The sequence below is a fragment of the Bombus affinis genome, chromosome 4 (assembly GCF_024516045.1).
Source record: "Bombus affinis isolate iyBomAffi1 chromosome 4, iyBomAffi1.2, whole genome shotgun sequence".
In the NCBI taxonomy this organism is placed as follows: Eukaryota; Metazoa; Arthropoda; class Insecta; order Hymenoptera; family Apidae; genus Bombus; species Bombus affinis.
Window position 1 is genome coordinate 10,152,345 of NC_066347.1, and position 24,927 is coordinate 10,177,271.

The following is a 24,927-nucleotide window of genomic DNA, read 5'->3' on the forward strand; positions in this document are numbered from 1 at the left end:
TCTCTCTCTCTCTCTCTCTCTTTCTGTCTCTCTATTTGCTTATTCCTTTATACTCTCTACACTTATACGTTTCATAATCGTGCTCGAGGTAAGAATCCTTACGTGTTCTGGGATGATCAAATAATTCTTATCTAAAGGAGTAATTTTAACTTCTTAATCTGAGAAGTCTTAATATTCTTCTTCAGTTAAGGGTTCTTCTTTAATACTGTCTTTTGAATCATGCAAAAGGATAATAGGCGAAATAAGTATATTCCACTGTATAGGTTTTCGATAGTTGGCTTCGAAAAATGAGTTTCGTGTAACTTTGCTAGCTGTGATGTGTACATGCGGATATAAGTTCTAATACGTTCTATAAGTTCCTAAGTCTTTTGCTACGAAGTTCTGGTTTATTCGTTCCAGCTCTACTAGCTCACTTTATGAGTTAAAACTGTTCGTGTGTATCTTATGCAGCATAAACATGTTTTAATCTCGATGCTACTTATAGCGTTTAATGAAAATTGATTTCCTTACTTTAGAAAGTTATGGATAAAATGGAATGCTGTGCAATGTTTGAAAATGTAATATGAACAGCTTCTTGAAAATCACTTTTGTTATATTAAAACCTAAATTCCTTAAGACGTGTTCTTTATAAACTTTCTTGTACTCATTACTATATCTCAGACAATTAAATGTGAAGCAATAAATCACTTCTTTTCTTATTCTCCACATGAACTCACGACTTTTAGCTCAGAGAAAATCACATTTTCCCCGAGAACCCAAGTCACAATAATCTCCCAAGCAATCTAACCGTAACAAACGTTCCTTTTCAAAGGAAAACCACGATCATCTCCATCTAGAGCAAAAGTCGGTCACAAGCTCTCATCCAACATGCGTTCAACATGGAACCATGTGAACCTCGCGAGGGTAGAATTTGACGAGGGCTCGAAGAAAAATGGGCGAGCACGAAGGCGAAATCCTTTCATGCGACAGAGAGAAAGCGTTCGATCGTACGGAAAGTTTCGTCGCGCGATTGACTGTGCACGATGACAGCTGACACGCGTTCCTTTCGCAAAGGAACGAGAAAGGGTGGATTTCCCCGTCGTCGTGAAATATTCCTCGACGCGACAGCGCTGACGAAGTACGACGCGGGTCGAGGCGCAAAAAAAATTTATACGCCTCGTAAAATCGCCAGAGATCGCTCTCTTTGTCGTGTCGCGTCGATTTCACGCATTTGCTAGACAGGCCACGGAAGGGGCGAATTCAGCCGAATTACACTCGCTACGGCCGTATCACTCCCGGAAGATCGTAACGGAAACGTATGTGTATGTGTACGTGGAATTGGAAAGAGCTGGCGCGTTCTCAGGTGGATCGTGAATCTAAGACGTTTGTTAGTTTCGAGAGATTTTTTTTAGTGGAGTAGGTTAAAATAGTAAAATATTTCCCCTGCATAAGTTGTTCTTTGATGCAGTTTTAACCGTTTAATCTTGCAGATTGATGAAAATACGTTAACTTTCTGGTGAGATTCTAAGATTCCTGAATAAGAAATTTAGATCTAAAAATTTAATCTAAATTTAGATCTAAATTTCTAGGCTATAGTTCTAACTTATTGGCGATAATGATCGTACGTTTAGCATATTGAATTCGCTACGATATTAGATGATGGAGACCTCAGAAAAATAAATAAATATCTAATTACAGAGTTCGTAAAATATATAATTAGTATATTGCTGTTTACGAACAATGTTTAAATGTTAAATGTCTTCGATCAGGAAAGAAAACGATTTATGTAAATATTATAGACGAACGTTTAAAAGCATTAGCATTGAGAAACAAGGATTTAGATAGAACGATGAAAAGCTTGTGATGGAGAACGCAGAAGGTGCTGGAATATTTACTTAGATCACGTTATTTGACTTCAATTTGAACTCGTTCAACTTCACGCCTGCTCTCCGTTTTATTCTTTGAGATACGTTTCCGCGTTATAGCGCTTTCTTCTTGGTACACATTTTCGCGACGAGGTTTCGCAACATTGATACATTAGCCGTGTTGGCAAACAGCGATGTGCGTTTCAATTTATCTGTTAACAGACTGATGTTTATACCTTAACGAATATTTAAAAGGCATTCGAAAGATATTCGAAAACAAGGAATCTCACGTTGAATTTCATGATAAATTCAGAGGCCGTTAGCACGTTTCAATATGCCTTAAATCCTCCACGATTCTAAGAGCACTTACTACAAAAAATTTTAACTCGCAAATAATACTTTAACCTTTTCTAAATGTTAGCACAGTTATTCAATCAATCTAAGTGATTTATTCGATATAAGAACTGTGAAATATATTCATAACTGAATTTTTATTTGAGCTTACTCGTATAAAAGGTTTCTTCATACTTTTCATAGCTATGGGCGAAAAAATCAGCTTGAAATTTATAATAAATAAAATTCTTCTCGAATCTTTCCCTTATAAAAGTTGAATGATTATCACTTATTAAGTAAAATAGCATATAAATAATTTAAAAAATTTTGTGTATATTGTTTCATGTATATTTTTCGATGGCAGAAGTCGAGAAGTTATATACAGGGTGTAGAAACGAAGCATTTAAATGCATCGAGTTGCACAAGCACAGACGTAATTTAGCTAAACATTTTCTAAACTTGCGAAAATGGAGGATGTGGGTACCTGGATTATTGCACCAATTGCATATAATACATGTCCAAAGAATTAGCCGGGGCTGCGTGGCCGTACAGATTTCGTTAAGCTCGTTTCCCGAACAAAGAACGAACTTTGAGGCATCAGCCTTATCTAAAAGGATTTCCACTGTGAGTTTATGAGATGTGTATTCGCCACTCAAGGCAGTAACTTTTCGGCTTTCATTAACGACTCGAGTTAATTAAGAGGAAGCGCTTCGGCGCTCGTCGACCTTTCGCAAACAGATTTTTCCTGGCAATGCCGAGTCACGGATCGCCTGAACCAGAAACGTTCGTTACAACAAATGAAAACTTTACTTGCATTTAAGGGAAAACTTAGAAATACAAAGCTGACAGAGATTCCAAAAAATTATAAGAGATCTATGTTGAGGTTGACTGATAGAGGAACGAGTGAACTATTAATAGAAAAATATATTGAAATAAGTATAGATATAAGTATAAGTACAGGTATAGTGTATGCTGATCCAGATCTTCACTCTTTTAGTGTTACAATACAATAGGAACCTGATAGGAAGCACGTTCATACATTTATAGCAAAGGACATTTATAGTAAAAAGTTAACCTTCGTGTGTAGCTCTAGCTGAAGACTACAAGAAACAGCAATAGAAATCTACTTATAGCTCTTTTGTTTCCAGGTCTTGCAATCCAAAAAAAAATTTACATTCAAAGGTGCAATAATATGGACCTCTCCTTATTTTGAATTTTTTTTCACTAAATCCCATTCTCTTCGTAACCAGGTCTCCAGGTCACGGATATACAAAAGGAAAGATGTAGAGTTTTTCTCGAAGTAATTACTCCAACAATCTATAATGAGATGCATGCCTTAACATCACGTGAATTGAAACATAAAGATTTTTTATACTATTGTATATTCCAGTTGGTTTAGTTTGTTCTGCTTTATTAAAATGCACTGTACTCGTGTCTCGTTAAACGAAACTCCAGCGCAATTAGTCACAACAGATCCGCTTTTATTAATTGGGAATCGTAGAACACCATTCGGAAATTGTCGCGGCCATCGATAGAAGAATTTTACGATCTGGTGAGATTTATATTCATATTACAAGCGTATTGCAAACAACGACGCTCGATGAATCAAAATGTTTGCGTATAAGGCATCGAGGGTTATCGATCGCATCTCGATGTGTCAGGAGTTCAGGGATGAAGCGTGCCGACGATGGTGTGAAGAACTAAACAAGGGATGGAAGAAGCCAGAGGCCTCGCAACCGTGCTGTATCGAGGCTCACCTTTCTTGCTTGAAGTGTAGGTGAAAGCTCGAGGGTGCCCGACGCGATGCTTAAAAGCGATTTCCAATACGCGCCCGACAAATAATGTTACGAAACTAACACGATACGTTAACATTACTACTTTAATGGAGGCAGAAGGGTTAGCGTGAAAATGTTCGATGGCCGTGTTCTTTTGTTAAACTATTCGAATTTTATACATTCTATTGTACTTTCTGCAAGTGACAGGAGAAATACCAGGTTAGCAAAAAAGGTTATGCGTGTAGGATAATTTATTTGGTGTGAACCAAGAATATTCAAGAATAGAATGATGGTTATTGGAACGAAGATGTGATTAATTTACATTCTTATAAAACTTAAAAATGTAAACTGTGCAAAATGTCTGAATTGACTAGTTGAGGATGCTCGTACAACAGATCAAGAAAGAGCAATTACAAATTGGTAAGTAGAATGTTGTAAAGTAATCGTGATACGTTTAGACTCCAGAGCCACCGGGAATTATCGATTCGAGTTACACGAACGATGAATGATTTATGACTGCCGGGTACGGATACGGCGGAGCTTACGATTCAATTTATCGTTACAGACCGCGCGCCAGCCTTAAATTAGCATCGTTATTCGCGAGCCCGACAAACAGGATATCAATATCGAAACGTAAGAAAATGGCTCTATGTGTATTGGCGATAAGAGCCTTGAAAAAGATAGAATCCTTATGGAACACGACGAATGTTATTTATGTATTTGAATCGAGTATTTTCACCAGATTTTCTAAATTTACGATTAATCGCTGTTTCGAATCGATAAGACGATTATAACAAATGGATGAGAAATTGCAATTGACAAGATATAGTATCTTAACCACGCGCAACTTTCTTTAATCAGCCAATCTTTTAACCGACGATATACAATTTCCGTTTCCATGGAAGAGAAAAAAGTTCTAGACCCACCTTTATGAAAACACCTGGACCGCTTCTGGCGATACATCATCGACCTCATCGAATTTCATTGTTTCGTACCACGAGACCAATATCAAAGTTTCTTGTAAACGTAAGCACGTGATTTGCAGTTCCTTATTGCGACGCCTAGTTCGAGTGAGGTGCAAGAAGGGTTGGAGAGGTGTTTGGGGTCGATCGAGGCGGGGAAACTTGAAATTGACTTATGTAGGTGCAGGCTTATCTCTACGCCTCGAACAACTTGCGGTCCAAAACAAATGGTCTTAACCATGCTGTAATGTCATATACTCGCCGGAACGGCGCATAACGAAACTACATGCGCCTGGCTCATAGATATGATCCCCCGATACGCTTTAATCCCAGTGAAGCCCGCGTTCGTGGTAAGCAACATCGTGAAAGTGAACTGACCCGAATGCATTCTGTTACATCGAGCTCCATCCCAATAGTAATTCTAATTTGCAAGCATCGGCGGTAGGCAGAGCATGCTGGCCAATTGATAGGATTAAAATCAATCGGTTTTTTGAGATTGTTTTTGCCACAGGCTTCTTTCAGTGATTGTTGTGATTGATTGAAATGACGATTTTTTGTTCAAAACTGAATTCCATGAAATATCGAAAATCGAAACTAGCTTCCGTTTCTTGAGTTGCGTTTATAAAGTATAAATTTCGATAAACATGTAAACAGTTTTAATCATAAGTCGCATATTCATCTATCTTCTTTAACTTTATCGAGAGATATGAAGCAATTTTTAAAAGAACTGCGTTCCCTTAATTATTACAAAAAAAAGTTAAAAATCCATATAGACGAAGAAACTAAGAATAATTTCAACAACCGAGGAATGACCATCATTTTTCCGATGATAACGAGAATCGTATAAAATTCTTTAAGAGATTTCGAGAAGAAGATCCGCCATTATCTAACGCGCGGTTGCTCGTCTGCCACGGGTGCATCAAGTCAATCGTGAAAATTCGATACAACGGAAAATCCAATATTTCGTACGGTTTGCTGATAAGAGAATACAAAGTTGAAGAGTAATCAAGTGTTTAACCTAGATTCCCCGTACGTTCCTCAGGATTCCCTTGTAACGTTAGCTAATTTCGCCCCTGCCCTAATTCGGATGCAATTAGATGTTATTGCGTCGCACGTTGGATTTACGGGAGGAGGTAATTTCTTCGACGATATGATTTCGCCATTCTGTCACGAACAAAAGCTTCTATTTAATAGAAAGTTCTATTTCTTCGTAATTCAACGCTAATGGGACGGTACTGTTAACGTATCTGTCGGACGTAATATCCGCTACTGTTTGTTAGATAGTTCTTTGAATGCTGCCTTTCCTTTCATATAACGCCATCAACGATCTCGAATAACGATCTTTTTAAACAGTTTAAGAAGTTATTATTCGCGATATAGGAGGAAAAGCACCAAACAGACATTCTTGTACACGAAATTTCTTCATAGTATTGTTGTCTAAAAATCACACGTTATCGTTTACATTTTTTTAACAGTCTGTGGCGAACAATTCCATGGAATTACGCTATAAATCAATTTTTCAATCCCGCTGAATCCAAAATTTGCCCGTTTTAGCATCGTCCGTTACTCAAACTTGAATTCGGCCTTGGTTCCACGAAGGACCGGAAACAATACGAGCCACACTTAGCGCAAAACACATGACCATAGCGTGTTACACATTGAAACGACGACGGCATGGTATTCAGTAGCGATTCATCAGTTTACCGGTGGAGTTTGTTCCTTGGCGGATGACGCGACGTGCCAGGGCGACGGTGACGTTAAGCTGAGGAAGAACAAGATTCATATCGAGAAGTAGGTCAATACGTAACGCGCGCGTGGATCGTTTCCCGATGGGTTTCTCCTGGCTGGAGCCACTGCACGCGAGTCACGTGCATCGAATACGGGTGCATGTGTCATTTTAAAAGTTCGCCGCTGCCGCCACCGTCGCCGCCGCTGCCGCTTCCGTCCAACGATTCCATTCGATTTTGCGGCTTCCTCGATACACAGAGGTGCGGCGTTCGTCCTTGCAAAAGGCCTGGCCCGTTATTACTTCGGACGCGAATTACTGCGCGGTCGAGCGATTGATAGCGTACGACGAATGAAAAACGTTTAATGGAGGAGCGAGCAGAGTGTTCTCTAGGGCGGTACGTGCTGTAGCTACCCTGTGATACAATTGGTCCAGTTCTGTGATTTGAACATCATTTAATTTTTATTTGTTCGTTCCTTTCTTTTTTATTTTTATTTCGTTGCCTCGTTGGTTCATATGTATAGATGATAAGTTTATTACAACGCTAGAACTACCAAACCTGTCATAGCTCCAGTTTCTAGTTTTTCGTAGTCCTTGTAAATTAAAATGTTGAACCTAGCAGAGTTACATCACTATGAATTTCAATCCGCTCAGGTCATACTAGATTTCGAAGTAAATTTTGCAAACCAAATCCGTCATGAATCCCATATTAACCTGGTTAACTCAATATTCTATCACGATATTAAAATAAATTCACACAGAAATTAATTGAATATTCTGCTTAACGATCACGGGAAGTTACGTGAACGGCAACTTTCAAGAATAATTTCCTGACATATCAAAAATTTGTTAATTCTGCGTAGCAGATGCATTAGCGATGACTGCGCCAATGAACTGCGATGGTACAGAATGCTGCGTAATCATTATAAGTGGGTTAACAGATCACGGCGGGCCAACCGCTGGAAAATTGCATTACGGTGGTTCGTTGCGTTCGATTCAATTCAGTGGACCAAAGTACTGTCACAAAGTGTCACCCCGTGGACGTCAATGTATTCATAAAGAGCAGCAAACTTTCAGACCAGCACTTTCCGCTCCGTCTTTTCGTATCTTCCTCTAGTACTTCTCCGGATGGTGTTTTAAGTGGTAATCGTTTTGGAACGTCCGTCGTGAAAAAATGTTCCAGATTCGAATAGAAACATTGAATGTTGCACGATTGATTTATATTTTTAATATAGCTTTTTAACCAGAAAATTCTTATTCAAGGGAATGTTCGTTACTTTGTTAATAACGTTAATTCTTAGACAGTTCGATTCAGTGGTATTCTTGTATTTCGATCTAAAGCAAGACTTGCAATTGGAAATCTAATTCTGCCGATAGAGAAATAGCGGAGAAACTTCAAATTCTCAAACTGCAGGACTACAAAATGAAGGAACCATCTTTACGCCACAGATTTTTAATCTGACGAAAAATTTCATTTACTCTTGGCGTTCTGCTCTCTATAATCATTTATACCAAATACACGTTTCCATAAAAATTAACTCGACTGTTACAAATTCATTATCATATTCACCACACCAGCCGCTTTCCAAATGCGAAACATGAAATGAAAATGACAGTTCGTCTACTCGTTAAGGGGTGCGCATGGCTTCACGGCGCACTGCACTCGTGAAAGCCGACTGTTACCGCGCATTACAGAAATGTATAAATAACATTATGGTAATTAACGCGCCCTCCGGGCTTTATCTTCAGTTCGTGCATCTACGCGATCAACAAGTTCCGCGAAAATTATTTCTCGACGGTGAATGATTTTATTGCGTGACTTTCACTATCGCGCTACGCCGCCATGGTGATTCGCGCGCCACCGTTTTGTACAATTATTTATACCCGACCGGTGGTTGACGCTTTATCGAGAAACGAAACGCCCCAGGAAGCGGCAATCACCGCGACACAAATCGAGATACGCTGAATCGCGGACGCGACGGTCCCCGGCCAATTGATTTTACACCTCGAAACAAATCCTGTTCCGTCGATCGCATTAACGCATGCTCTAATTCACTTTTTGCTTTTGCTCAAACGGAAAGGTTTGACGAGCAAGAACGGTTTCTCTGGTATTAAAAGGAGAATATGTATTTTGGTAGCACGAAGAGTAATTCAGAGTGGTTTATACATATGTGCATAGGCTCGCCAGGTATAACGTTAACTATATTGGGTAAAGTTTATGGACAAGCTGTAGTTCTATTGCAGCTCAATTACACAGGATGTTCATGCTATTAATTTCTACTATTTTTATTATAAATAATGCATTGGTAGGAAAAATAGAAGAGAACAACTGCTCGCTAGTTATTAAATGATTGTAATGTGACGGTTCAAATCTGTATACGTTTGTAAAAAGATTTCATAAAATATCATTTAACTATGATGTTGACTTCGGAAAATCGTATACGCTAGAAATAACTGATAGTGGAACTTCGGGTAAGATGAAATTTCCGAAGTTCCAGCATTAAGGAACACATTACGCATAAGCAATAACGCAACCTCGTTCGAAATCTAGAACACAGCCCTTCGAAAGAGAAGCACTCGACACTCATTCCTTTGGATTTCATCACCAGCGCGAAATTAAATCGAAAGTCGATGTTATTGCTCGTTGGAAGGAGCGTTCGTTTTGAATTTCCTGAAATTCCATCGTCGCAACTTGTGTTCGCGCGCTCGTATTTTTCTTAGTTGCTGCGACGGCGACGTGCATTCGTATTATGCGCGCCGAAGACGTCGCCCATCCTCCCTAAATATCTACCAATATTCCCTTCGCGACATCCATTGTTACCATTCTGCAGTCCAACTGTCGATGAAAGTATCTTTGAAACATTACAAACTTTTAATGTCTTTTCTTTCGCTCGTTAGAAGGTAGCAACGTTGCTGAAAAGAATACAGGATGAATAAAAAATCAAAACGTACTTTTATAAAATAAAAGTTGAGTATTGTATTACATCTTAATTTGCACAATGCGTCTACTATTGTTGAGGAATAATATGGAGTAATAAAGTTTTAATAATAACGAAAATGAAAATTGCTTATTTTGTAAGTAGTTTGTTAGTGGCTACTCAAAGAAGTATCTTGTTATGTTCAATTTTTAAATATGTTAAAAGAATAGAAGATTATCTTTCATCCATTTTTCTGAATAATTTTGTACATATTTAATAAAAACATGAACAATGAAAAATCACGTTAAAAACCTTGTTTCTTCTCTAATGGATCAAAGTATAAAAAATTAATTTTCCTTTATTTTCAATAAAACTGTTTTGTCACATAACATTGCTTTTTACACATCGATTGTTTTTATGTGAATTCGCTACGTTGAAATGTTTTTAAATGGCGGTATTGATCGTGATGTTAATATGATGCAGCCGTAACCACCGATTCTATACGGTTCTGTAGTACCTAAAAGGTTAATCCTGAATTTAATGGACGAATTATTGAGTGGCATGTAACCATCGAGTAGTCAATCTGTTTCCTCTATTTGACGTGTATAGATTTTTCATGCGTGAGAGTCAAGGACCGTTGACGAATTCAAACTGTACATCGAACCGCCATTTAGGGATAAAATATTTTACATATATTTTTGTACTAACCGGTCAATCGTTTATCAGTAAGGCCTTTAATCAACTTTATTGGCAATGCAACCCCGAAACTTCAGCAGACATGTTTTACAGCACAACTACGTTTATGTGAAGCTATTTGAGGACAAGTAGTTTATATATTTGGAGTTCGTATAATAAAAATTCATTAATTCTCCTCACTATATGCAACATGGATCTTACATATATAGTGAGAAAAAGTGGATTCAATTGGCAGTAGTTCACTTAATAATCTCTGATCTCATAAACTCACTTACACCAAATATTCATCTGCAGAATATTTATTAACATTAAAGAATATTTATTTGTCTTCACTTTTAAATAACAAATCTTCAAAACCTGCGTAGAATTAAATTACTCCCCTCCCTATCCCGCCTCCCATATGGCTTCAATAAAGTTTCGACCAAAGACTGCACACATATTCGACGCGATTTCCCATATCAAATTTTCCTTGCCAACGATCGCAATACAAATACTCCAACACTTCTGATTATACAACCAGGCTGTATTCCATCCAGCGGCTATACCTGCCATAGAGCGCCAATACACGGGAACGAGATAACGGGTCCGTGGGCTGATCGAGAAACGGAAGAAGAGAGAGAGGATGGGTCGGTGGGTGGCGCATTTTCAGGAAATTTCCCCGTAGCCCCATGTGCAAATATTTATCGGGAGTATCGGGACCCGTGCAAGCTGCTACGTACGGTACGTGTATAGTCGCGATGCACCATTCGCATCACCCTCTACAAGCACGAGTGCGAGCGCGTATGCTTGTATCCACTTGCACGAGGAGACAGAAGAGGGCGCGTGCACGTATTCGTGCCGCGCAGTATGCATCGGGGAGTCGTGCGAATACATGCATAAAAATGTCTCGTCTCCGACGTTTCCCTTTGTCCCCTTTTCCTTCTCTTTTTCATCGAGGCCAACGCTTTCTCGACGATCGACGCTAGAGCGACATCGCGACCACGTGCACCGCGTGAAAATGTCTTTCCGGAACCGGGACATGCCGACCGAATGTTAACCTTCCTGACACGTTGCGGAATGATTACGTTTCAGACCTAGATCAACCCTGACGATGTCGTGCTTCTGAAAATTCATTATCGAGACAGAGCATAGAAGTTTCTTATTGGATCACGGTGTATTTCAGAGATACAAGCCAATCGTTATCAGAGGCTGATCAATTCTATCTTCTGAATATTGCTAGTAGAATCAGCGTGTTCGATTTCTTAAAGCAACCGCATTTTCTCTGCACAATTTTTCTACACAATTTCGACATGCATGTCGATAACCATCGTAACTTTCCTATTAGTGGATTTTTCACGAAATTATATTAAGAATATGGAAGAAGACTTCTTTTTCTAAAAAGGAGATTGACAATTTTTTACGTTTAGGTTAACATAAAAATCAACATCAAGACGTATAAGCGTTGGCTTGCCTGTTAAAACGTGTGATTGCAACGTGAGCATTTTGAAAGTGCACGACGCGCGCGAAAAACGCCGAGAAACTCGGTCGGCCTGCTGGTCCGGGGGCGAAGATAATTTCCCACAGATAACTTTGACCAAGAGCGAGCTTTGATCGTCGCCTCCGTGCGAACAGCTCTCTGGATCGTTTCACGCTGACCTCGTGTGCTTGGCCAATTTCCTCCGCCAGCTGCTTCCGCTTCGCGCCGTTTTAAAAGGATTTTTTTGCCGACGGAGGAACGCGGATGCGTTGAAACGCTATTCGTGGCCGAACGTTCCCATGATAGGGGATGGTAGACATGAGCGTGAACGTGAGATGCGCTGGATAGAGCTGACACACGGTTTTGTCGCGATCTAGAACGTTTGTCGAGGCTTTGGATCTTTTCTCTTTCTCACCCTCTCTACGCGTTAGCTCTGTTTGAGTTTTGTTGGGATAAAAAGCGAAAGAAGGAGAGAGAGATTTTGAATGTTGTTGAACAAGAGGTGATTTTTTACGTAGACACGTCTCCTCTTTTCTTTCTTCCTTTGGAAAATATTACATGCGAATATTGCAACATAGTTGCATGAAATATTTCTTAAGGAAATAATAATAGTTTCTAGAAAACAGGATGAAGTAATAAGAATGAAATAAATAAATCGATCAATAATACAAGCACTACAACATAATAACTACGGTAATGATAATAACAATAGTAACAGTAATTTTGATAAAAGCACATTAAAATAGCTGCGATAATAGCACCGTGTAATAATAATTATAATTATGGTAATAATAATCACGATACCATCAAAGCATTAAATTGAAAGCTGTTACGATCAATGCTTTTAGAACCATGCTTATCATTACCATGAATAACCCGCACAATATATAACAATTCCATTTGCCAATATGTAAAATTCCCTTTTAATAATTTCCCGATACTACAATGTTAATCCACAACGGTTAATAGACTGAAGAGTTTGCAGTCAGACAGTAGTACATACATATAAGTCACTCAAAAGCTATATTAATCAATTTCATAAATCAAAAACATTTAGAAATACGACATTACATATAAAATAACATAATTTCCTGTTGGTGTCAACCAGCCACGATCCATAAAAAGTTACACAGTTAAATATGTTAATAAATTAATATAAAATGTGTTACAGCGTCAAATATAAATTATATAAAACGTTCTACCCTCACATGCTCTCTCTTTCTCTCTCTTTCGCTTTGAAACCTTTTAAAACCAACATATACATTAGAGACTACATCGTCTCTTCTTAGCGGTAATTCGTTTCAACTTCTTCAACAGAGCGCTTTTAAATATACGTAACGTCTATTTCAGAGTTTCGGTAATCTCTTTTAGACCAGCCAGGTCCATCTCCGTAATTCAAGCATTTTCCCTGCAATTATAATTTCTTTCCGAAAAGCTGTACTATATTTTTCACGTTTCTTAACACCTATATTTACCACAAAGGTACAACGTCCGTATCAAAGTGCAGTTAGCGCGTTAAAAAAAAAAGGAGTAGATCGACCACGCGGTGACGTGACGGAAACACGAATTCGGCCAGAAGATTAGCGTGGAAAAAAGAGACGATTCAGTCGGATCGAGGAATGGAAATTCGCAACACCAAGCGGTAACTTCTGCTCCCTTAAACGCGTAACGTTTCTTTATAAGCAGGGATCTGCGAGTTGATTAATGGAACAGAGTACGAACCGTGAGGTGCTCGGGGGTGCGGTAGGACGAGGGTGGCTGGAATGGCGATGAGTCCGAAAGTAGGTCTGGACGACAGAAAGTATGAAGCAGCCGGAGTAGCGAGGTAAAAGCTCCGGTAACAGTCGGACGAACAGAAAGAGAAAAAGGGGCAGAACAAAAGCTCGACGGTTGGGGGAGCATTCTGAGGAGAAGGAGAGGGTAGGTGATTTGAAAAAAAAGAGCAAAAGTGGCGGAGGAGTGGGGAATATCCTAAGGAAAAGAAGTCGACGCATTGTAAGAGTATTTGGTGGCAGAAAAAGGCTCTTTGATTAATAGTAATTATGTTTAAGAGTTGTATAAAGGTTACTACAGAACGCGATACAATGTAGGTTTTAACTTTTATAAGCTTTGAAGATTCCACGTTTCTTCAGAAGTTGCTTTAAAACGGTTTTTCCAGGGATCTGTAAATCGTCGGAGGTTGTTCCGAATTAATTAATCGTTTAAGACTTGTTCTCTGATCGGGACTGATTTTACGAACGAATTTACTTTACCTTTTTATCGTACGCTTTGAACGAGAGAAATGTTAAAACAGAACGTACGTTACACTTTTTGATTTTTGAGAGGAAACGTGGACTAAAGCAAATGCAAAACTAGATGAGATATTCGCGCGCGTCGATTAAAATTGGATTCGCTGTATAAGCAAATGATTGATTTCGAACGAACTACAGCGCGTTTCCAATATCAATCTGCGAAACTCCGACTACCTTCGGCAGGTTTCATCAACTTCTATGTTTCACATTCTGATATATTTCTAACTCTTTAATACTCCCTTATGACATCAAAAATTACAAAATTCTATTTTCAACGTGCATCATATTTTGTCCTTTTTCCATTATACATTTCTGATCATCAACTGTTTTACATGTACAAAGTTAAGTCCTCCGCATTGTAAACCTTTACCAACGCCTCTTAAATATGCTTCTTATACTTAAAAAAGTTCCTTCACCTCTGCTCCCTAAAAGTAACAGCTAAACCATTCTCAAATCCTTAATACCGCGCCTAAACTCATTATTATTTTTGGATACGCGTCAGCGTCGTTTAACCTGGTCCGTTCGTGTGCTTTTGTTGCTGAGAAATTAATTGACGAGAAAGTTATATTGCCTGTTGCGGTATGGACCAACACGTAACAGAACACGCGGAGCTGTGGCACATTCGCGTCACCATGGCCCCGTGGTGCCGTCAAGGGGATGGGTAAGCGGCTCTTTACTATACCCCGGAGGAATCAGCTGATCGATCCCACCCTTTCGGCCGATGTCCGCTATCCTTCTTTCGCAACCGCTGGGAAACTTCGTTCCGTCAGAAATGACTCCCTGGAAAAACGTTTCGTGAACGTGTGTACCGCCTTCGTTCGAGCGGAGGTTACGACGCGGATGTGAAACGGCAATGCTTGGTCCCGGATGTCGAGTGGATGTTCCAAAAAATGTTGCTGCCTCTGGCGAATAGGTCGTTCCGTTCTCGAACCGAGTAAATTGTCGATGCTCCATCCTCGATACATGCACGCTTATTCCCCTCGTTTTCCCAACCTGCGGTGTTTCGAATCTCGTTAAAATAATATTTTAGTATTCCAAACAATCTGAAGTAACTGAATGTAAAAATATAGTTTGTAAAATTTGGACATGCCCCTCGTTCAGCTGAATACATGCATCAATTATATTTTGTATCTCGTTATAGAGATTTCCTTGTTCTAAAAAGAATATTCGCAGATTTTCTGAACGAAACGGGAACGCCATTGAAAGAGAAAGATCCTCGAGCCTGTTGTCAAATCGAAGAAAAAAGTTAGCTTTGTTGTTTTAAAAGCTTTTTAAAATAGACCTCTGGCTATTTAAGAAGAAATATGAAAATTTGCTTTCATGAAATAAATTTTGAGATAAAACTTCGCTAAAGTACAGACGCTTAGAAAAGGAAATAGAAAATAGATGTAGTGAGAACGCAAGCAAGAAAAGATTACAATCACGAGTTACGGTCAATTAGGGCAACTCATTGTCATTCACGCATAAGGGAAAAAAGAGTCCTATAAGGATAGGCATCTCGGAACATTCGAATTCCATAAAATATTTTATAGAACGAACGCGAAGAGCGTTTTATAAACGGCACGATGAACCAAGGATGAAGATGAAGGAGGAAGGGTTCTTTGTTGCTAATTAATCGGATGTAAGTTGGATAACAAAGTGACCCTCTTCTTCGGGTTGCCCTCGTGGTTTTGACACTTGGTGAAGAATGCGACTTCTCCCCTTCCGCTATTGTACCACTTTTGACACGTCGCGTCGCTTTTTAACCCTGCGTGAAAAATCGTCTGGAATTATCTCTGCCCGGTCAGTCGGCAGGCTGCTGTCTTTCCCTCTTCATCATTTATTAAATTTAACGTTTAAGTCACCAAAATATTTTTCAGATTACGCAATGCTTCTTGTATAATCTGTCAGTTACATTAAATTTAAAAAGAAAGAAAAAGTAGCGCAGTGCTATTATTGTAATTTGCTATATTCCTTATCAAATGTTGCTTATTTTGCTTCAGATTTTTATTCCAAATTATATCTACAGTAAAAACGAATGAACAGAATTTATTGATCGCTTCTACGAACATGAATTCTGTGATTATTTAAAATGGGAGATATACTGAAGTTAGAATGTGAGAATGAATTCAAGGAATGCATGAGGTTAAAGCACATCGAATATAGGAAAAGCGTACGTGTCTTTTCGTGAGAAGGATACACGTCTTTTAAGTGCAAAGAATGCACGGCGAAGAGTTCAGTTCCTCAGAGAAAAATCTCTGTGATTTTCACGTAGAGAATATTGTCAGAGACAGATATAAAGATAAAGTAAAATAAAATAAAATACGGAGAAAAATTTTGCGTTATTATTTCGAATCTCTAATACTTTTCCTACTATTTCTTTATCCATTAGAGAAAAGAGATAGGTATGTATATATCTTATATCTAAGATATAAAATAAACTGTTGTTTATGTTAATATTATAAATTTTATAGAAAGGAATTAGTGTCATTAATAAGTGGATGAAAAGAAAGAATACTGAACTTCCAGGTAACCTTAATGGCAAGTCCAATCTAAGTCCCTGGTTCCTTTTCTATCCTTTCTCCTCTTCTTCCAAATTATAGCACTACAAGAATTACTAATATGATTCAATCAAAGAAATAAATCAAACACAGTGAAACATGCAATTTTGAATCATATCTAAAAAAGGGAAGAATTCTTCTCTTATAAATATCAAATGCCAATCTAAAATTTGCAAGTAGATCAATAAAACTACTTCTTAGACTATTCTTTTCACTGCACTATATTCATCCATCGTATCATTATCATGAAATATACTACAATAAAAATACGTATTCCGTGCCATAGGGATGGCAGAAAGAAATTAACAAAAAATAGAAAAATTCTGCTTTCTATTTGTATACGTAGTCGAGTGTGCTCTTTTTTCACCGACCTATATTCCTCGAGAACATGCCTTTCATCAGTCGCTGCATGGTTCCAACGATGGCAACGACCGTCGCGAATTTATAGCGCGTTTCCCCCTCACAAACGACGATGAAATCGTGCAACACGATGTTCGTTCGCAAACCGGGATGCAAGTATCGTTGAATGCTCGTGTACTTTGAACACTGGCCTCCGATGAAGCTGGTCGTCGCCGATGCCATCTGCGCGATCCCCGTGCCAAACGGATTTGTCGTTTCCACGCGAAGCTTCATAGCTAATACAGATATCCAGTGATTTATCGCTGAAGCTGATCGTCACTCGTTTCCACGCCAGTTTCAGCTCACAACCGAAAGCTTGTTACCTGATGTTGGGCGTGTATGTATGCGCCGCTGGAACACTATATTCAATTTTGTGTTTTTTTTTTTTTGCGTTTAGCTCTGGAAGCAGAGATCGGGATATTTTTTGGTAAAACCGGTGGCTGGATTTTGTAAAAACAAAGTATTTTTTAATAGTTTTAGAAAAGTATATTTTGTTGGATGTATTGTCTCTTCCGATTTTTATATTGTCGATCCCTTCTTTCCATTGTTCTCAAAAACAAAGATGGTAAAATATTGCAGCGTACTCATATTGAATTTCTAGAGAAATAACTATAACCAGAAATTGTACCAGAACAGATATTGAGTAACTTCTTTGACAAAGTTAATCCACTAATTTTTAAGCAAATTAATGTGTCACTTAAAAATTATTTTTTACACTATCGATTATAGTTAACACCATCAGATTGTTCGACTAGAAATAGAGAAATAGATAACTTCGAATTGAGCGATCAAAAGACGTTTCCACTTGATCGAAATTTGGTTTGCACAGGAGATTTTGAGTAACTAAAGCTCAATCGACTTGGTTGAGCAAAAGTTGAGCTACGTAAACGCGGCTTTACGAACACTAAACTCGAATTGCTCATGTATACCGCAAACGGGAACTTCTGTTTCGCATGCAAAGAGCATCGATCGGCAAACGACGATAGAAATGGCATAAAGAGTAACGATGGTCGATTATTACCCTCGATTATCCATTCGTTCACTGTGTTATTACCTAGGCAGTGGAGTGTTCAAAGCGAATGGACGAGGAAAGATAGAAAAACCAAAAAGAGATGGTTGAATACACGGCTCAGCGTGTACCTATATGAAATAAAATGATGCAACCGTATCACCGGATACGCGTTCTCTCATCCTTTTCAATCGGAACCGGGCAAACAATCTGTAAAATCGAAACCAGGACACAGTGCAAACTATTAAAATATCGGGGGATAAATCTCGACCATTGACATCGTCGAAACGCGAAAGGAAATTAAAAAGTGTGATTAAATGCGATAATAATCGAACAGACCGATAAAGACACCGATTTCGACTATAAAAATCTTTCATTTTGCTCTTTAATTAAAAAAAAATTGAATATTTGCGCTATGTTTCGCAAATTTTACGATTCTTTCAAATCACGTTATAGCAGGATAATAGTATTTTTTTTATTGCGTTATACGGGATCTTAGTGTGAATCTAAATTGGAAAATATAGATTTATAATTTTATACAATGATTGGAAAAATATTCCTCGAAGTAGAAAAATCTTCAATAAAAAATAAATAACTACTTTAATTTCTACAAATCTCATACAATTTTGGGATTCAGAAGAGGTGGAAGAAATACTGACGACAAAAATATAGCACGAGTTTTTGAGATTCATAGTCGCAATGTGAAAAAACAGAATTGAAAAAATGTAGATCCGTCGAAGAAATTGCAAATGAAATGTTTCTCTGACGTAATAGATTCGAAAAGTCATTTGAATTTACACGAGTGGCGCTGTAGGCGAAATCGTCGTGTCACGTGATCAGTACGATTTTATTCGCGTCGCGTCTAAAGTTCAGTGTCGTATCTAACATTTCACTTTGCGTTCGGATATTTATAGTTCGCGTCGATTAATGAATATATATTGTGATTAATACTCATTTCGTGCAATAGTGTTTAATTGATTTTGTGACATGGCGTTGCAGTGATTATATGGTTAACTAATGCCGATTGAAACAGCTACTATAAACGTCATAAGGTAAGAGGTTAATTTATTTGCGACGTTTGACAACACACTACGAAAATGCGTGTTACTTATGTTGTTACATTTACCGAGACATGTTTTTCTATTTTTGTTCATTTTCTTTTATTTGTTGCAACCATAGTGTCCAAAGTGGAATTACCAGTGATGAACATTCGGAATGTTACACATGTGGCAGTCGATTCCGGTTAGATAATTCACCAGGTTAGCCATAAAAATGTCTATATTGATTTAAAGACTAGGAGATCTAAGATCTAAAAACTAAGATAAATCTAGTGGTTTATTCTTCAGTGAGAAATAGTGCGTTTTATAACCATACTTTTGTGCTATTGTGATTAATAGTACAATATTGTGATTAATCTTGGTTTTTTGTATGTATTTATTGATATTATACGCTACACATAGGACTATCGTTGAATCTACTATATTCTTCATAGTTATGTTAACCAATTGGCATACTCAGTTATAATGTATAATATAATATAATGTAACAATTAATGTATAATACAATATAACGTAACAATTCAAGAACTCAATGTTTAAGGATTGATTTCAGTATTGAATACTTTTTAGATCGAAGAAAATTTTGTTTTAATTATATATATTTTATTAATTATATATCATATATAATAGTAAAAAATAGTAATTTTGGTTGAGAGAAAATAGTATACATAGAAACGTTTGGTGTAAAAAGATTAGTATAGCAAGGGGTTAACGATATGAACACAAAAAACGTTGTTGAACTGAAAACATTACCACTCATTTGATCATATAAAAATCGTGTGATACATACAATCTAGGTTTATATAACAATTTTCACTTGATTTATTGCCTGGATCTGCTTTATTACTTATTGTACACATTCCAGATGAAATTGCCAGGAAAGAGTTGGTATTAATTCCGAATGATCTTCTGTTAATAAAACTTTACGAGCCCAGCCCGAGCACCCCTTCATCAAAAGCTAGGTGCAGGGATAATAATTTTTTATTATCCTTCCGTGGGTATTATCCCTCTACGTTTTGTCCGCGTCCCTAAGTGGAAATCTCTTCCAGCTCTCATTTTTTGTGGACCATCTCCGTGAGCTATTAGAAATTCTGAATATCAAAATTCATTCCCATAGTACACCATCTGACGGTTCAACATTTTTAAATAAAGTCTTTGGAAAAGGTAGAACGAGATGGGTTGAAATGGATCCGCCGAGTATTGACGTTGGCCTAAAAGCCTTGAAATTTTCGTTTCTCGTAACACGTAAATTCTGTCATTTCACAGATAAAAGTCTGCATAAAAATCGGTGACATTCGCGGGCTTCTAATAAAGAATGCATCCGGTTTCGAATTATTTACGCGATATTTGATAGTTTCCAATAATTGAAACGTTGCATTCCAATATACAATCGCAAAGCGTTCCTGTTCGTTTGAATATTTCATAAAAGACTATTTCTACGCTTTAACTAATTGTAAAATATAAAGGATGTGGTAACTTTCGAAAGTGAAAATTGAAGATTATTTGTCAGTGTTTACTGGTTAGAAATTGAATCTTTTTTTCTATATAGATCGAAGATTTCTTCATAGCATGATATTTAACAAATTGAAAAGACCATGCCAATATCATTAATGCTTTTCCAGTCGGATACTTTTAACAGAATTAATGAAACTGCTTCTGTGCAAAAGCAGCGATATTGAAAACATGGATTTATATCGAGCAGACAAATATTATTCATAAGCAATCTACCGTCAGTAAACTTAATTGAAATCAAAAGCAATCAATGATCGAATCGCTGCTTTTATTATATATCTAAATTAATGCAACAAAAAATCAGGTCGATAGAGGGGTTTTTCCGAAAAATTACTATAGGAAGTTAAACAATATCTTTTATGCCATAACAATATCAGTAGCCGATAGAAATTTCCACTATAACCGCAGTAACAAAATTGCACGATATTTTTTCTCATATAATACGAACAGTTTTTGCACAATGCTGGACGAGGACACGACGTTTCAGGAATTTAATATCTCTCGTTTTTCTATTCGAAAAATTTATTGATCCATCTTCACTCTCTACAAACAACAGCCGCGGTTCGTGCTTGCACTTTTTTTTTACTGCAAAGCCCTTAATGCATAGAAAACATTTTAAAAAATTGCCTAGATGTGACAGAAATATTATATTTACCGTTTTAACCACACTAGACGATTCAGCGTTACAAAAAAGAAACACGGAATACAAATATATATTACATTCAGATTGGTTTTAAATTTTATCGACATAATCGTAATGGTTGTGCCTCATTATGATGCTATTGAAATTTCTAAATATTTTGTATGAAACACATAAACCAGTCATAAAGAAATGTCTACAGGTGTTCAAATACTTTCGCGACCCACTGTATATTCAACAAAAGAAATTACAGAAAAATTTAGAACTCTTTTAAAGCTCTACCAACTGCTACAAACTCATTCGCATAATACAAGATAGATAAACAACTATGTAGAAATTTGCACCTATACGTATACATACATCCTTTGAATCGCTGAATCTTCTCTCCATGGTAATGAAAGCAGCGCGCAGAGAGCGAATGCAAGAAGCCTGGCAAGAGGAGCAAACCAGGCGTGTCGCTACAACCGCTATAATTACAAGGAGAAATACAGAGAGAAGATTCAGCATCGTATGGTGGAGGATATCGAAGCACTCGCGTTATCGAACGATCGCGTGCATTTACGTGCCAGGAACGGGCCAACAGCACACGGTCGGCTCTCGACTCAATGGGACACAGTTTGCCGGAACGTGAAAACGCTCGTGAACGGTATTTGCGCATACAAGAGTTATTTGCCGGCAAAAATCCTGCCGCCTGATGCAGCAAGTTATTGTGCTCTGCCAGGGCCAATCTCGGTCAACTTCGGCCCTGGACCGATTCGTCGCCGATTTATCGACGCTCAGTTCCGCACGCTTCGGTAAAATGCAATCCTTCGCCAGAATTGCACACGTCGAGTCGTTGAGTGCGCTCCCTTTTTTCTTGCCTTTTTACGACGTTAACACCACCGTGCTGCGTGACTGGGACGCATCGTACACGGTTCGTTGCCACGCGTGTTTCCACCGCAACGTTGCAGATTTGGTTTGGAAAGTGCCTTTGAAATATCGAAGTGGGTAGGATTGAAACGCTTGAGGATTTGGTTGAACGAAGTGGAAGATGGATGGTTTTTTGATGAAATTCGTTTAGATTTTAGATGATGATTAGAAATGTACGTGATTTGAACGTAGTTGGATGATTAGAAAGTTTAGTGGTAGCTAAAATTTAGAGCTACTTGATTAATTTTGTTGTTGTATTTTCAGATCTGAAACCTTTTCCTTGCATTCTTTAGCAAAAATACAGTCTGAATATTAGCGAAGACTGCTTAGGCAGTAATTTCAGTTAAAAGTACAGACAAGGTATAGAATACTTAAACTTAAAAGTTTTGACTTAACTATGACAAAACAGACTTGCAGTCAAATAATGGTGAGGTATGAAATACAGGCTGCAGCAGTTTTAGGTCTAACTATACGGGTGGAAAGGGCGACAGTGCCTTTTTGGGATGACTGTGAGGAATGTCAGACCACTTACCCGGGAACTTCATGATACAACACACGCTCAAGTGAATTAACGTCGCAGTATATTGTACTGCGTGGTTCATATATTGTATCCATGCGGTAAAATATTATAGTTACCCATGAAATATTTCTAACACACGTGTATAATGTTCATTAGCCATACGTTAAACAGCGTGTTTTACGAGATACCGAATTATTCGATCGAGCGTTTTGACGCTCGTAATTCGCCAGGGATAGGAACCATAAAGTGTCGCGGAGCCGCGATTTATCGAATCAACTCCCGATATATAAGCGAAATCGTTTATATTACCCCATGTGCATCGGGATAATGGTTTTCGTTTTGCAATTCGATTTCGCGGCCAGGTAATGAATTAAACGAGTGTCACTTTTCTCATTGCTTCGACTCGTTGATCATTATCCATAAAAATACCATTGAAAAACGACATAGATGAATTACGTTTAAGAAGCATTTTTTAAAATTATTTAATTAATTAATTTAATGCTTACCATTGTTAGATTAAAGAAACTCTGAGTTTACATTTATGCAGTGATCGATGGTATGAAATAACGTGAAATAAAGTAATTTAGCTCTCGAACTGTTGTAGTTCCATGTAAGTAAAGAATATTAAGGAATAACACAGCGCGCAACAAAAAAGAACAACTCCCATGGGTCAGTCAATTTTCACCAGTATCTTCGTAGAAACAACTTCTGTGGTACATCAGTTTATACATCAGGGAACTTATGAACTTGCTACAACTGCCTCATAAATCTTGAATATAAAACTTCATTTTGCTCCATTCTAAGCATTTTGTACATTTTAATCTATTATTTAGTAAGGTACTGGTTGAACTCAAGTAAATAGTACTTTATTATCTCCCGATTTTATCAACATAAAATTTCTAAATTTCAAACTTTCTAACATCTGATTTTAATAACGTGTCACGCTTTTCTTGAGTTTTTTATAAATTCAAAGGGGAAAATAGTTTATGACCATATAGGCACAAAAATTCCTTTCTAAATTTTATTTGATAGGAACCCAATTCTAAGAAATAATATTAGATTTTTGTAATAATTGCTTCGTGAAAATAAAACATTCTATCAGGAAATTGTTCACGAATCGCGATCTTGTAATCTGAAACACGACATTCGTCAAAAGTTCCACGCGAGACTCGTCGTGAGGGTGAAAAATTTTCAATAAAAATTGATGAACGAGCGCGTGCCAGCGGAAATAACGCAGGCCAGCTTGTAAATTAATGGACACGACTGACAGGAAATACGTGCCCGTGAAATATATGCAATTGACGCGGTTTAATTAACGACCCAGTCTTTATGCGATCGATTCTTGATGTCTCACGCCCTATCGTGAATACACACGATTATAATTATCGTATACCTTGTCCATATGTAGGTACTTCTCAGACATATACAAAGGTTACTTAAATCTATTGTAACCTTCTTAAAAGAAAATATTTTTAAAAGTTAAAATTAGCTTGCGCATTCATTATTTCACTTATTGTCAAAGTTTAAATTTTCGTCAAGTCTCGCTTAATCGGCTGACCTCTAAACAGATTAAGACCATAGCGTTCTAAATAGCGTTCTAAATACATTAAAATGCACAAAAATACATAAAAGTACATTAAAATACATTAAAAAATTGAATTCCAGACCGAGAAAATTTTGTCTCGGTAGAACTTCGTTCGCGTTAAAAATTCCCGCTATGTTACATATTTTATCTGGGAACTGGCAAGATATCTTTGTTGTAATTGCAGATCGTATTTTTGAATATTTTACCGAAACTTTAACAAAGTTTCTATTGTATATCTGTTGTATTATTCATTTAAAAGTGGGCTTGCGAATGTGAAACAGTGAAAGTAGTTCAATAGTCTCAACTTGGACTTCATATAGACGTCATTGAGACACTAAATACTGCTTCAACCTTATTTAAAGTAATTTGGAAAAGATTAAAAATTGTCGAAATCATCATTCTGTAATAGATCACGACCTTCCGAAGATAATGTAAATACCATTAAAGGTTATTAAAGTTCATGGCAGTGTCATTAGTAAACATGATGGCATTTGAGGATGATTCATAATAAATTAATGTTAAACCACACGATGCATCTCGATTGGTCACCCAGTTTAGCCGGAAGCCATCACTCAACGATCGCTGGCCCACACCGCTGGACGTCGAGTATACTCGTTGAACATTTGCTAGACCAAAGGAATGTCTGTTTAGGAATCAATTTATCATCCACTTGGCAAAGATAATGAAAATACGAATTTTTTGGGTTGACAACTAAGTCGGTGGGGCCGCTCAGAGTGGCAAGGTGACACCCAGC

At 37.6% G+C, this 24,927-nt stretch overlaps 1 protein-coding gene across 6 annotated transcripts in view; it reads left to right on the top strand.

Annotated features, from left to right (window-relative positions):
- The window catches only part of LOC126915260 (teneurin-a), a 695,244-nt gene that overhangs the window by 130,484 nt on the left and 539,833 nt on the right, over window positions 1-24,927 (top strand). The window contains exons 1-2 of one of the 6 annotated variants that reach the window (XM_050719760.1): window positions 18,835-19,001; window positions 19,129-19,208. The exons of the other annotated variants lie outside the window; for them this stretch is intronic. The gene's annotated coding sequence lies outside the window, so the exon portion shown is untranslated. Of the gene's footprint in view, window positions 1-18,834; window positions 19,002-19,128; window positions 19,209-24,927 lie in introns of those variants that run through there. 6 annotated transcript variants of the gene reach the window in all.